The following is a 16345-nucleotide window of genomic DNA, read 5'->3' on the forward strand; positions in this document are numbered from 1 at the left end:
TACAGCTCATGAGTCATAGCCCGTTTAATATTCATAGTTCGACACTACTTAAAATCAGCTAACATTAACATAACAAGGCCCAAGAGACCGACACATAAGCCCTGTGTTTAGTTTTATCTGTCGAACTCGATCATGGGTTGTATGACTCGTGGACCCGTTTTTACTTTTAATGTCGAACTCGTAGGCTGTATGACTCGTGTGTGTCGGTTTCGTGGGGTGACCACGTAACCCGCACGTAGGAGATGGCGTCAATATTCGGCACACGAACACAAACTACTAGTACTGTAGGTACCTTGGTACAGTATCTGTCTCACGTATGGGAGCGCAGTCAGCATCAGCGTGTCAAAATAAGCCAGGGGGGCGTTTCATCAACGAGTTCGTCGGAGTTTTCACCGACAAATTTGCTATCAGCCAATCAGACGCAAGGATTTCATTAGCTTTTAACAGTTGTCAGTGTAAATCCTTGCGTCTGATTGGCTGATAGCAAATTTGTCGGTGAAAACCTCCGACGAACTCGTTGATGAAACGCCCCCCAGATCATAGTTCCAGTCTGAGCATGTGCAGATAAAGATCATTGCAGACCTTCTCTTGAAATGGATTTGCAACTGAGGTAATCAAAACCTAGATAGGGCTTCATGACAACTGTGTTATAAATGAACCAGGTGCAGCTTGGTATTTACAGATGAATGTGCATTCTTTTCAGCAACATCATGCAGCACTGACATGTGAATTTACCACTTCCCGCGTGCATGGTTGTTTTCAACTGCTCTTCTTGAAGACTACTAAGATATTCCATGATTTGCAAAGTCTGTACATGGTGGTTGGAGAGGTCATTGCAGACAAGAACTAACTGTGCTGGCTTATTGATAAACTCGAACCATGTGCGTGCCAGAGGATAAATTACTCACGCTGCTGCCTTTGATGTTGCCTGATTTCCAGACCTTTAGCCTACTAGTACTTGATACTCAGCGGCTACGAAGTCGAGTCGTAGTCGCCTGCCTCCTCCTCGTCGCACTCCCGGTGAAAAGTCTAGTACAGACGTATCCAACTATAAAACCTGCTCACGTTTTTGACGCTGAGGGCGTCAATATCATGTGTAGCAAAATAAATAACCGTATACAAGCAATAGCAGCTATAGTCTACAGAGTCTGATCTGCAGGGTTGATCTGCTCATCTCTGCGCTTTCTTCAAATTTACCGGAGAGGATCAGAAGAAAAGGAGGTAAAGGTAAAGGCCGGGATGTTTTGTATATGTAATTGTAACCTCGAAACTTGAAAGGTCGAAGACGACTACTCTTACTGCTTTGTGGAGTTGCCGTCCGACGGCGTCGGCTACTACCTCCCTGCCTCCGTGGTTACCCACATCTTCGGGCGCGGGCCCCAGTGGACAAGCTGCACGCCGCGGCGCGCCGTGCCGAGATATCACACAGGCCGCAGCGCAGCAGCTGCCGTATAAAGTTCAGCCTCCCTGCTTCGATCAGCGTAGAATCTAACGTTACTACTATTACATTATTAGTAACGGTACTTCTACTAGTACTACAGATACAGTAACATGGTTACAACTGAATTGTAAATAATGTGTAACGAGTTAGGCTGTGCCTCTATGCTCTACATCAGTTCGGGAAACCCACTCACAAGGGGGGCCCCTCCTTATAAGTAACCCGTCCCCCTTATAAGTAACCCCGTCCCCCTTATAAGTAAACCCCGGGGCACCCCTTATAAGGAGTCTCCACGCTTTTTTGCAATGCAACGCGAAAATGAAAGGACTGCGGCAATTCGCTTGATTATGTCCATAAAGCTTCACAAGTTTCCTAGTTACTCACGAAATTTGAGCAAAATCGGTTTGAAGCATCATATCTAAAATCATGGATTTAAATGCGATGTCAAATGACCCATGCGAATGCTGAAATGCGAGCGATTACTGGCGCGAGTGTCGCCAGGCGCGGCGGCGCGGCAATGCTTGAGTTACAGACGTGGCGACTGAGTACGAGAGAGTCTCCGTAGTCAGTCGCCACGTCTGCACTCAAGCATTGCCGCGCCGCCGCGCCTGGCGACACTCGCGCCAGTAATCGCTCGCATTTCAGCATTCGCATGGGTCGTTGGACATCGCATTTAAATCCATGATTTTAGATATGATGCCTCAAACCGATTTTGCTCAAATATCGTAACTAGGAAACTTGTGAAGCTTTATGGACATAATCAAGCGAATTGCCGCAGTCCTTTCATTTTCGCGTTGCATTGCAAAAAAGCGTGGAGACTCCTTATAAGGGGTGCCCCGGGGTTTACTTATAAGGGGGACGGGGTTACTTATAAGGGGGACGGGTTACTTATAAGGAGGGGCCCCCCTTGTGAGTGGGTTTCCCGAACTGACATTGTACATCATACATGTGATGTTCAGTAAATTTACACACTGTTGTGTTACCTCCCTAATCAATACAACAACCGCGTATGGGGGGGGGGGGGGGGGGGGGGTGATGGGATGGGGGTGGAGGGAGGGTATCAGGGAATCTTTTGACAATTTTACCTGCAGTCTCATTATTCTATTTAGGCTAGATCTCGATGGATCTAGGCAGCCTATAGTATTAAGTAACTATGCACAGCCTAGCCCTGTTGCTGTACACAAGTGTAAAGTCGCGACAGGACTGTACCGTGTGGACACTACGTAATCTTATAATTCCGGGGCGCCGACTCTATTTTGAATTTACTGCACCATATTTGTTACTAAGACTACACAAGATGAAACCTTTATCTATTTAGCTACCGTTTTCAGCTATTAATAATAACAAAATTCACAACTTACCAAACACGACACACTTTTTAATCCTGTACGCCGCAGAAATCATAGAAATCGCTCAAATGATTCGAAATGTCGCCGCAGCACTGGGCAAAGGGGGCACTGTCGACCTCGCAGACGTACAAACTCTATGACTATAGCAGCGCAATTTGCATCGTTCAAAGCTGGGAAAGATTTATTTTGAATCACCCAGCAGCCAGCGATGATTACAGCATTCCGGGTTAAGATTGGACTTTTTGCTCAGTGTATGTTGCGTGAGGGCTCACTATTGACTGAAATACAATGCTCATACTATTAGTCCAAGCATCTAAATTCATGTGAGTGATTCATAAAATTTGTGATAAGAATGTAGAAATATTCAACAGTTTTGTTGTTGTGTGACCATGTTCAAAGGGTTTAGTAGAGATGTGTACATGGGGTTTAGTAGATAGGTGTGTCACACACCATCAGGCGTCTGGTTGGGCTACCTATGATAAAGTAAAGCCTAAAGGTCGATCATGCCGGAACTTAATAGGGTGCGTTTCACGAATAGATCACTATAGCCTAGCTAGAGTGAGACCAATGTCATCGAGAGGATCTTTTGTTTTCCACAGCCAACAACAAGGCCCATTGCATAAAAGTTACCATTGTGGTAACTTTGCCATCCAATGGTAACTTCTATGGAATTCTTGATTTTGATTGGCTGTTGAGTATTGTTGCCATGGTAGTTACCATTAGATGGCAAAGTTACCACAATAGTAACTTTTATGCAACGATCAACTGGGGCTGAATTAAATTTGTAGATTGACTCAACAGAGTGATCTTTCCATGCATAGGTAGATAAACTTCATTCAGTAATGTACACACAAAAATGATACGTTGTTATGGTCATGGAGCATAGAAAGCAACTAAATATTGTTACATACGGTACTCAAATAGCTGCATCACTTTGGTGATCCCTCACATTCATCCCCAAGTTGAATTATCCTTCGGGTTTATGCCAGGTTCAAATGTGGTGTGTCATGCACAAACACACTGCTATAGCTTCTGACCGTTCGAGCATTGAGAATTTACAGATGTACAGGTGTAGGGTTTCTGGGACAAACACGGTACTGAACTACAAATTGTAGGGCTTTTTATTGCTCAGTCGGTAGAGCACTTGGCTAGCATCGGGAGGTCTCAGGTTCGAATCCCGATGGAATCCCATTTTCTTTGCTCAAGTTTTCACTAATAAACAGCTAACTTGTTACATGAGCAGTGTGTAGTGTTCAAACAAATTTAAGTTGTACCCTAACATAAAGCACAAACATTGACCGTTAGTTTTAGAACTATCCAGTCTCAAGGACAAGTTCACCTTTTTATTTTTTATGCATCTGTTGTTCCTCATATTGTTTGATGTTACCTCCCTATTTATCCTTATCCTTCAAGGGTTGCCCTATGGTCCTTGGGATCATCACTGACCCTCCTCTGCCTTTTGTCTGTCCACCCTCCTGCTCTAATCCCCTCCCTTTACATGTTTAACTCTCTGTGTGCCACGATCGCACGTCCAACTTGATCGACAGCGTGCCAACTTCGCATAATATGCTCAAATGCAAAAACCCGCCCAAATGGATGGATAGATTGCCAAGATTTTGTCCCCATCACTTTTGGCCTGCATTTTATGTAATGATTCGCAAGCAAGCAGTGTTCCCTACTGACTTTGCGTGTAAATTCGAAGGTTCTGTCACTGTTTTGTATGCAAAAGTTACCTTGTAAAATGAGGGATTTTCACTTGCATTTTAATTTCGCGAATTTCGCGAGCGCCACAATTCGCGAAATTAAAATGCACGCGAAAGCTTTTGTCTACACTGCATGCATTGAATGCCAGTAGCAATTCACGAAAATTTTATGCCACGAAAAAGGCTGTCGGCTCCAATTCGCGAAAATTTCATGCTGCGAATTTATCATGATTTACAGTAATGGGCAAGTCCAAGATAAGGTCCCCTCAGAAGGCAAAATTTCATCTTTGCTCAATATTGACATGTTTGGTATCATTTTGAAGCTTATGAGTTGAAGTTTTGATTTCCATGGAGGAAAAAATTATATTACGTAAATTTATGCAAATTTCAAGGGCTTCATTTGCATAAATGTGAAACACAGCGTTACGTATGGGACATTTATAAAAATTCATATTAATTCAAAGGAAAGCAAATGATATTTGATTAATATGTGGACATAAGAAGTTCATCAAATAGTTTAACTTGGTATGAAAATTTAGGGATTATGCAAATGATTATGCAAATTGGCTCGTGTCCTATCATGAGATGTCCCATACGTAACAAATTGAGGTCATTTTTTTAGGTTTTTTCTGAAATTGCTAAGGTTATATTAATGCCCTTTTGGAAAGTTCTAATTTATCGTTTAGAGAAATTAAATACCATAGAAAAAAGAAAAAACAGTAAAAGGAATATTTTTTATTAGGCATTGAAATAATGTTACGTATGGGACAAATGCGTTACGTATGGGACATCCTCATACATAATGCATGTGAATGCATGTAGCTAGCTGGGAAGGTCTCTCAGTACACAAATGGTGAATCATCCTGAAGAAAGCATCCCAACATTGTAGCTACTTTTTGAGTTATAGACACTTTAAACAATACATGTACTTGACTGAACAATTTTCAGAAAGGGGGAGGGGAAAATGGCAAAATACACAATGAAAAATCAGCATTAAAGGGATGGTATAGTTTTTTTTTTTGTAGAAATGGGGATTCAGTTTTCAACATTTAATGAGATGATTGGAAACCAATTATATGAATTACTAAAAGCATACAATCCTAAGACTTGAGGAATTCAAAGTTTAGTGATGGAGATCCAATTTGGAATGGTTGTGATATAAATATATAAAAAAAATTAAGTAAAATGATTTTTTTTTTTAATTGCAAGTGATACACAAATTGTCCTTATTCAGGTTTCAATAATAGCCACGACAAAATTCATGGGTATACATACTGAGGTGTGGCTCGAATCAATGACCTGACTGCTAGACAGACATCATATATCTACTCGATCACTGGGGTTCCACGCAGCAGGTATTGCTTATTTATAAAAATTAATATTTCTTGTGTCAAGTTGTTTTTTATTGAAACAAAATGGCAAACTGCCCTTCATCAATGGAAGTAAACACTTTAAACTATTCAATTTTTCAGTAGTAACTATCCTGATAAAAATAGGGCATACATACTCAGGTTGGTCATAAAAATATAGAATATGATTGAATATGATTATGATGGTAAATATTTGGGGAACATTGTTCCCTTGTCAATCTGGATCAGTATTTGAGTAATTTCAACTGATTCCATTTCAATATTTATGCAAAAATTATTTTGCAAAATACCCATAAACATGTCTCTCCACACACTAAACGAATGGGGGACAAAGGGCATGCATACTCAGATTGGTCATAAAAATATAAAAATATGATTGAATATGATTAGGATGGTGAATATTTGGGGAATATTGTTTCCTTGACAATCTGGATCAGTATTTGAGTAGTTTCACCTGATTTTACTTCAATAATTATGCAAAATACCCATAAACATGGTTCTTCACACACTAAATGAATGGGGGACAAACTGTCCCATACGTAACTGTCCCATACGAAACACGTCATGTCTGTCTTTAATTAGAACCTGTAATTAGAGCTTTTTGCCTAATGATACGAAACTTACCTGTGATAATCTTGAGTGTTGTGACTTTCATCACAGTGAGTTACAAGTTGTAGAATGAAATACTTTCAGAGAGTTTTGAGGTTGAAAAAAATGTTCAAAAAAACAAAATTTTTCTGGTCCCATACGTAACGGCACATATTTTCTCTTCTAGAATATAATTGTGAAGGTCATTTTTCTCCATTTTTTGCATGATTATACTTCTCCAAGATATCAATCACCATGATAAAGTTTAATATGATCAAAAGCCATTAACACTATTTTTCAGGTCATAAAAGTCTCTGAATGTCCCATACGTAACGCGCGTGTTATCTTGGACTTGCCCTAATATGCTCAAATGCACAAACCGGCCCAAATGGATTGATAGATTGCCAAATGCCGCAGTACATTGAAAGCGTTTCTCGCGATTTCGTTCCCATCACTTTTGGCCTGCATTTTATGTAATGATTCACAAGCAAGCAGTGTTCCCTACTGATTTTGCGTGTAAATTCTAAGGTTCTGTCACTGTTTTGTATGCAAAAGTTACCCTGTAAAACGAGGAATTTTCACATGCATTTTAATTTCACGAATTTCGCGAGCGCCAAAATTCGCGAAATTAAAATGCACGCGAAAGCTTTTTTCTACTCTGCATGCATTGAATGCCAGTAGCAATTCACGAAAATTTTATGCCACGAAAAAGGCTGTCGGCTCCAATTCGCAAAAATTTCATGCCGCAAATATATCATGTTTTACAGTGTGCATATTTTTAATGTAGATCTGGTCATTTGAAAGAAAAACAATCGTAGATTTGTCATACAATTTACGTCAAAAAGGGCTTTGCATTTTCTGTACAACTTTGTTCGCTACATGTCCAGGTTTTAACAGAAATTATGTATAAAAGTTGTACATTAATTTGAAAACATAATGTTTTCTCAATGCATAACTGTGTTGGTGTCTAAGAATAATGTGGCACACAGGGGGTTTGTACCATGGCACTTACAGGGTTAAAATGTAGAACTCCTTGCCAAGACCTCAAACCCTCCCCTTTTGTGTTCTTTGTTCTGTATCCCTTCCCAGTCCCTGACTGTTCATGTGTGAAGTCCCATTATATGTGATCGCTTTCCCTTCGTGTTTGTCATTTTGTCTAGGCTGTCAAAAATTCTGCTAGGATCAATAGCTCAGGCCCCTTTTGACTCCTTTTTATACCCCCGCCAAACGAAGTTTGAAGGGGGTATATAGGAATCAGCGGATGGTCGGGCTGTCGGTCGGGCGGTCGGTCCGTTGCAAATCTTGCGTCGCGAACTACTTCCTCAGTTTTCAACCGATTCCCATAAAACTTGGCACAGATGTGTACCTTGGGTTGTAGATGTGCAAGACATATTTTTTGACAGTACCCAAAAGTACGTTGCCATGGTAACGGCATATTATGGGCAAAAATGGGTACAAATCTTGCGTCGCGAACTCCTCCCACAGTTTTTGATCAATTTTTATGAAATTAGGTATAGATGTTCGTCTGAATATGTTAATGTGCAAGACACATATTTCCGCAGTGGCAAAAAGTGTGTTGCCATGGTAACGGCATGTTATTGGTAAATTATAGGGCAAAATGCTTCATGGCAAAGCTGCTTCATCAGTGTTCTTCTAATTCTCATGGAATTCATATTGAATGTTTGTCTTAGGATATAGGTCAGCATGACACATTTCTTGACAGTGACAAAAAGTATGTTGCCATGGTAACAGCTCACATATTATGAGCCAAAATGATGGAAAATTTTGTGTTGCAAACTACTTCCTCAGTTTTTGCCCAATTTCCATGAAACTTGGTACAGATGTGTGCCTTTGGTTGTAGATGTGCAAGACGCATTTTTTGACAGTACCCGAAAGTACGTTGCCATGGTAACGGCATATTAATGGCAGAAGATCAAGGAAAGATCTTGCGGATTGAACTACTTCCTCAGTTTTTTGACCAAAGCTTATGAAATGTGGCACACACCTTGATCTTGGTGGGAAGATGTGGAAGACATATTTTTCAGACGTGTCGGAAGCTGCGTTGCCATGGTAACAGCATATAAATGGCAGAAGATCAAGGAAAGATCTTGCGGATTGAACTACTTCCTCTGTATTCGACTGAAGCTCATGAAATGTGGCACACACATTGGTCTTGGTGGGAAGATGTGCGAGACATATTTTTGGGACGTGTCGGAAGCTGCGTTGCCATGGTAACGGCATATTAATGGTGGAAGATCAAGGAAAGATCTTGTGGATTGAACTACTTCCTCAGTTTTTGACAAAAGCTTATGAAATGTGGCACACAATAGTCTTGGTGGGAAGATGTGCAAGACATTTTTCGAACGTGTCGGAGCTGCGTTGCCATGGTAACGGCATTTAAATGGCAGAAGATCAAGGAAAGATCATTCCTTGGGTAAGACTGTCGTCACGGGGCGGGGGTATTAATCACCTTAAGTGATATTTTTATTATTATCGTTGGTTTTTTTGTGTGTGTGTGTGTTGATTGAATTGAGGGAATTCAGCAAAATTGCTAAATCATAGAACAGAACAGGGAGAGTTTGAGGAAAATTAGGCAATCTGTGCAAAAGGTTTATAGTGACCTCGTCCACAGCCACTATGTCTATTTTCCAATTGGTCTAGTGGCATATCGTCTATTACCGATTCGTCTAATACCCATTTGGTCTACAACTCGTTTTGTCCAGTACCCATATTGTCTAATAGTCACTTTGCCCACTACCCGTACTGTCTAATACCCAACTCGTCTAAGGAGCATTTCGTCTACAAAACAATTGATCTAATAGCCAAATCGTACTCAAAAGATGAGTTGGCAGTAGACGAGTTGGGTGTAGACGAGTTGGGTGTAGACTAGTTGGGAGTAGACGAGTTGGGAGTAGACCACTTGGGTGTAGACGAGTTGGGAGTAGACCAATTGGGAGTAGACGAGTTGGGAGTAGACCAATTGGGTGTAGACCAGTTGGGATTGGACCAATTGAGAGTAGACCAGTTGGCAGTAGACCAGTTGGGAGTAGACTGACTGGTTATTAGACTAATTGACTATTAGACAATGAGTTGTAGACCAATTGGCTATTAGACAAAATGAGCTGTAGACTATTTTATTCATAGACCTTATGATTAGTAGACGAAATGGTCAATAGATATAATGGGTGTTAGACGAAATGTGACTTGGACAAATTGGACATTAGTTAAAATGGCTAGTAGACGAAATGACAATTAGACTAATTGGCATATAGACAAAATGGTTGGTAGACGAGTTGGTAGTAGACGAAGTGAGTTTAGACGAGATGGCATTAGACTAGGTGGACAGTGGACAGGGTGGTTGTAGACGAGGTGCCAATTTACCGTTCAAAAGTTCAGAATTTTTGACATTTTGGGGTGGTATTTTGAAATCCTTCCTAGATATTAGAGGGAAATTTGTCTATCTATAGGTCGGGATTATTTTTCTAAGTGATATTCTGAAAACCATCCTTACAAATTTTCTTCCTATGTTTCTTCCTAACTTTTGTCGTAAACTTATGAAAAAAACTTGGGAAATTATGCAAATGAGGATGAATCCTTCATATGCAAATATCTGACATAAGAAAAAGTAGGTATTCGAAATGATTCGAAATGTCGGCGCAGCACTGGGCAAAGGGGGCACTATCGACCGCGCAGACGTACAAACTCTATGACTATAGCAGTGCAATTTGCATCGTTCAAAGCTGGGAAAGATTTATTTTGAATCGCCCAGCGATGATCACAGCATTCTGGGTTAAGATTGGACTTTTTGCTCAGTGTATGTTGCGTGAGGGCTCACTATTGACTGAAATACAATGCTCATAGTCCAAGCATCTAAATTCATGTGAGTGACTCGTAAAATTTGTGATAAGAATGTAGAAATTTTCAACAGATTTGTTGTTGTGTGGCCATGTTCAAAGTGTTTAGTAGAGATGTGTATGGGGTTTAGTAGATAGGTGTATCACACACCATCAGGCGTCTGGTTGGGCTACCTATTAGTATTATAAAGTAAAGCCTTAAAAAAAAAAAAAGGTAGATCATGCTGGAACTTAATAGGGTGCGTGAACATGAATAGATCACTAGATAGCCTAGCTAGAGTGAGACTAATGTCATCGAGAGGATCTCTTGTTTTCCACAGCCCACAACAAGGACCTGGGGCTGAATTAAATTTGTAGATCCTATTGACTCAACAGAGTGATCTTTCCATGCATAGGTCTATACTAACTTTATTCAGTACACACAAAAATGATACGTTGTTATGGTCATGGAGCATGGAAAGCAACTAAATATTGTTACATACGGTACTCAAATAGCTGCATCACTTCGGTGATCCCTCGCATTCATCCCCAAGTTGAATTATCCTTCGGGTTCATGCCAGGTTCAAATGTGGTGTGTCACGCTCAAACACACTACAATTGTATAGCTTCTGACCGTTCGAGCATTGAGAATTTAGGGTTTCTGGGACAAACACGGTACTGAACTAGGGCTTTCTATAGCTCAGTCGGTAGAGCACCGGGCTAGCATCGGGAGGTCTCGGGTTCGAATCCCGATGGAATCCCATTTTCTTTGCTCAAGTTTTTACTAATAAACAGCTAACTTGTTACATGAGCAGCGTGTAGTGTTCAAACAAATTGAGTTGTACCCTAACATAAAGCACAAACATTGACCATTAGTTTTAGAACTATCCAGTCTCAAGGACAAGTTCACCTTTTTATTTTTTATGCATCTGTTGTTCCTCATATTGTTTGATGTTACCTCCCTATTTATCCTTATCCTTCAAGGGTTGCCCCATGGTCCTTGGGATCATCACTGACCCTCCTCTGCCTTTTGTCTGTCCACCCTCCTGCTCTAATTCCCTCCCTTTACATGTTTAACTCTTTGTGTGCCACGATCGCACGTCCAACTTGATCGACAGCGTGCCAACTTCGCATAATATGCTCAAATGCACAAACCGGCCCAAATGGATTGATAGATTGCCAAATGCCGCAGTACAATGAAAGCGTTTCTCGCGATTTCGTTCCCATCACTTTTGGCCTGCATTTTATGTAATGATTCACAAGCAAGCAGTGTTCCCTACTGACTTTGCGTGTAAATTCTAAGGTTCTGTCACTGTTTTGTATGCAAAAGTTACCCTGTAAAACGAGGAATTTTCACATGCATTTTAATTTCACGAATTTCGCGAGCGCCAAAATTTGCGAATTTAAAATGCACGCGAAAGCTTTTGTCTACTCTGCATGCATTGAATGCCACTAGCATTTCACAAAAATTTTATGCCACGAAAAAGGCTGTTGGCTCCAATTCGCAAAAATTTCATGCCGCGAATATATCATGTTTTACAGTGTGCATATTTTTAATGTATGTGTAGATCTGGTCATTTGAAAGAAAAACAATCGTAGATTTGTCATACAATTTACGTCAAAAAGGGCTTTGCATTTTCTGTACAACTTTGTTTGCTACATGTCCAGGTTTTAACAGAAATTATGTATAAAAGTTACACTGTACATTAATTTGAAAAACATAATGTTTTCTCAATGCATAACTGTGTTGGTGTCTAAGAATAATGTGGCACACAGGGGGTTTCTACCATGGCACTTACAGGGTTAATAGAACTCCTTGCCAAGACCTCAAACCCTCCCCTTTTGTGTTCTTTGTTCTGTATCCCTTCCCAGTCCCTGACTGTTCATGTGTGAAGTCCCATTATATGTGATCGCTTTCCCTTCGTGTTTGTCATTTTGTCTAGCCTTTCAAAAATTCTGCTAGGATCAATAGCTCAGGCCGCTTTTGACTCCTTTTTATTATTATTGGGGTTTTTTTGTGTGTGTGTTGATTGAATTGAGGGAATTCAGCAAAATTGCTAAATCATAGAACAGAACAGTGAGAGTTTGAGGAACATTTAGGCAATCTGTTCAAAAGTTCAGAATTTTTGACATTTTGGGGTGGTATTCTGAAATCCTTCCTAGATTTTAGAGGGAAATTTGTGTATCTATAGGTCAGGATTTTTTTTCTAAGTGATATTCTGAAAACCGTCCTTACAAATTTTCTTCCTATGTTTCTTCGTAACTTTTGTCGTAAACTTATGAAAAAAACTTGGGAAATTATGCAAATGAGGATGAATCCTTCATATGCAAATATCTGACATAAGAAAAAGTAGGTATTCTAGAATGCACTTAGGAAAGAAGTTTGGGAAGATTATTGAAAAAGCCCCACTGCGTCCCAAGTATGTTGTTAAAGATTATATCATATAGCAAGCTGCAAATCATGATAGGCGCTTGTCATTTACTGCACACAGCATGCACTTCGTGCGAAATGGGCACGAAAAATGGGATACGCTGCGCACATGTGTTGTATGTCATACACCATTGACATTGGTTGGTTACTTATGATACGACATTTTGTATTGGCTTAAGAAAGAGCAGTGGGTGGTGATAAGGATGACCTAATTAATTGCATTACTAAGAAGTTCTTAGGAAGAAATTTCAGATATTTTCCAGGCACTTCCTAACTTTCTGACTTTAAAGGAAGAAACCCAGGACGATTTTCAGAATGCCACCATGGCTGAATGAGAAGAATACTGCAAACTGCAAACTGTAGTTACAGCTCACGTTGGCACAGTAGAACGACAGAGAAATGTCATCAAGTTTTTTTTCACTTTTCTTGCATAATAAAAGAGCATGTGACTTGTCTCTTTTAAAAGGCAGGGAAGATAATAATTGTACCCTCATAACTTTAACTCTTAACGTGCCATGGTCGCCGAACGGCGACCTTAGTCCTGACGTGCCATGGTCGCCGATCGGCGACTAAGAAGAGCGAGAAAAGCATTGGTCATTTAAGTTCTTGTGGTACCGTAATGCGTTACACCAAGAAACTGCCACTGATATGTGCTGGTAGCTGATTAGCATAGCCATCGTTTGCACTAAAAATATGAGCATGCTTACATTGGAAAATTTTGAGTAAATACATGATTTTTCAGCTAGATGTATTTTTTTTCGCGTCGGGAAAATCCGCAGCGAGCGCACCCTCTGCGAGATGTGTATGGATCAAAAGTCTCATTGGTAAACCACGCGTGTGTATGCTATTGAATCTGCGTGTATTGTCTATGCGGTTCCACTCACATTGTTCCGCTTGGACGCTGTCCTGCGGGAAGCTGCTTTGATTTTGTCCCTCAAAGAGGGTCAGCTTAGGTTCGGTGGTCAAGTCTTTCATCCTTTTGTTTTGGTGAACGTCACTAATCGTCCCCACGCTAGCCTAGGAATTGCGAGGGGACAAAGGCCTGCCGATTTCAATAGAGTACCCCGCCCGCAGTCCGCTTAGACAAAAGGAGGATTAGTAGGTTTTTCCTTCTCAAGTGGACAAAAGACACTCTTGAAGGGCCCGGGACAATTACTTTAGTTTCAAATACAGGATCTGGGACTAAAGGACTCAGATTTGGGAATGAATTTCTGAATCGGAAAGAGAAATTGCTAAGACAAAATAAACTGCCAGTATCTTAGAAATCATACAATTCTAGAAGGCAATTTTGTAATCATTTGAAAGAGGAGATGTTGCTCTAAAACTTTCTCACAGAGTCAAGGGAGCGTTCTATTGAAGAAAAAACACGGCTGACTCTTTTTTTCCCATACTACACAAAAATATGTAATAATTTTTTGATGTATCAATTATTTCTGCAATATTTCAGGATCAGGTAGATATTATGACAAACTGACAACACGACGCGAAAGTACAAACATTTCTTGATACATGTTGTGTAGACCTCAATTCAAAACAGTGAGTAGATTCAGAGATATGGCGGTTTTAAATTTCATTGTCAGTCCAGTTTTGAAACGTTCTGGCGTTAAGTAAAAACCTCTGGCACGTTAGGGGTTTTGGGCCTGGCACATTAAGAGTTAATGACTGCTAGGCTGGGGCCTGGGAGGCCTGCTCCCTCGACACCACAAAAAACAAACAAACAAAAAGCAGACAAAAGCCACTATCATTCCTACTGTATGTTTCACAATTTTTTTTTTGAGTTTCCCAATTTTAACACCAATTTTGCAAAGCCCAGGTTTGAGGTTTCTAAGTTAACTCTTTATGTGCCATGGCGGAAACCTCCTGTGTGCCACATTATTCTGAGACACAATGTAATCATGCTTTGAGAAAACATGTTGTTTTTCAAAGCTACGACTCCTAAAGATTTCTAGCCGGACAAATAGTGAGTTTACATTGTAGAGAAAATATCAAGCTTTGCTTTGATGTAAATTGTATGACAAGTTTATGATTGTTGTACTTTCAAATGACCAGTAGCTACATTACTGTAAAAGCATGACTTTTGTACACAAGACAGTGGCAGAAACGTAGAATTTACACGCAAATCCAGGAAGGAACACCGCTTGATAATCAATCACCACATAAAATGGAAGTTATATGTGGTACCAAGGTATGACATAGATCTGTTAACCTACTTTATTACCAGTAAGTCCTACTGCCGGTAGGCCTACAGGAGGGTGGGAAAAAGGAGTGAGAGTTTAAGGGGGAAAAAACTGTGATAATTGTCCAAATTGCATTTTTTTTTTCTGCACTTTATGTAGTATACACCAATTAACTCGTTGAGAATGGGCTGATTATTGCTGCAACATGCATTTCCCATTGACACCTGCCTGAGTATACTCGGGACTCATCTGCACCAGGTTAATGGGGCCCTGAAATCCAACCCATGTTGATTTGTGTTGATTTATGATACCCTCAACATCACTTTTGCGGCAAAACGAATATCTAGAAACATTCCATATATATATTTTTAATGATTTTTTCTTCTATTTTTCTTCAGATTACTTGGGAATGCCCTCAAAAAATCCTTCCAAACCAATATTCTTGGGATAACCTCACCTGTCAATCATTGCTAAAGTACTGAAATGTTTAACAAAAGACATTGGAATGCACCTTCCTCTAGATAACTGGCATGTTTCTGTGGTATTAATGTGACTAACAAAAGACATGAAGAGAGGGAACATGCAAGTTATGCTGAGTCGAGGGGAAGGTGCATTCCAATGTCTTTTGTTAAACATATCAGTACTTTAGCAATGAGTGACAGATGAGCTCATTTCAAAAATACATAGTAGTCGTTTTCACATCAGCCCGATAAAAATCCAAGCTCGAGATATTTTTCGCAAAAAAAATTAGCAAAATAGCACGCTATTTCGAAACATCGGGCTGATGTGAAAACGCCTAGTAAGCCAGTTCGTATTGTAATTAGCTCATGTACACATTGGTACAAATGACCTTTCTTTTTTCTCAGTTGGTTAGGCACTTCACTCGTTTTCAAAGCGGCATAGTGCATAAGATTGCCCGACGTAACAATTTATGGAATTCATGTTCAGACAAAGAATGAACTTGTGTTTAGATCAGGTGATCAGAATATCCCATCAGTTGACAATTTAGCAGACATCCATTTCATTGTTTTGTATTGAATGCAATAACAGCCTATCTCCTTTTACATTGCAAAGTACCATTCTTGCTGTCAGGTGAATGTGCTGGCAAGCACCATTATAGATATGGATCGCATGAATAGAATAATCATTGCATCACAGATGCTTAAATCTCAGTAAATTTACAAACCCAAATGGCATGCTTGTTGGTACCAATGACCTTTTCTGCTCTGAATGCAGAAAGTGGAATTACGAACTGGTCTTTTGGTTTGGAACAATTTTTGTGGGCGTTCCCAAGTATTCTGAAAAAAAAAATAGAAAAAAAAAATTCTTAAAAATATATGGAGTGTTTCTAGATCGTTTCACTGCAAAAGTGATGTTGAGGGTATTATAAATTAACACAAATCAACATGCATTTGGATTTCAGGGCCCCTTTAAGGTACAATGTGATGATCTCCCT

The 16345-nt window shown here is 40.0% G+C and overlaps 1 protein-coding gene across 1 annotated transcript in view; it reads left to right on the plus strand.

Moving 5' to 3' along the window:
• The first annotated feature begins 1116 nt into the window (after positions 1–1116).
• LOC139712382 (pyruvate dehydrogenase phosphatase regulatory subunit, mitochondrial-like) overlaps positions 1117–16345 on the plus strand; it is a 50146-nt gene continuing 34917 nt past the window's right edge. The window contains exon 1 of the mRNA XM_071624207.1: positions 1117–1227. The gene's annotated coding sequence lies outside the window, so the exon portion shown is untranslated. The remainder of the gene's footprint in view (positions 1228–16345) is intronic.

Source organism: Diadema antillarum, unplaced genomic scaffold, assembly GCF_040938485.1.
Source record: "Diadema antillarum isolate AM-2024a unplaced genomic scaffold, OU_Dant_1.0 seq00001795_RagTag, whole genome shotgun sequence".
Classification (NCBI taxonomy): domain Eukaryota; kingdom Metazoa; phylum Echinodermata; class Echinoidea; order Diadematoida; family Diadematidae; genus Diadema; species Diadema antillarum.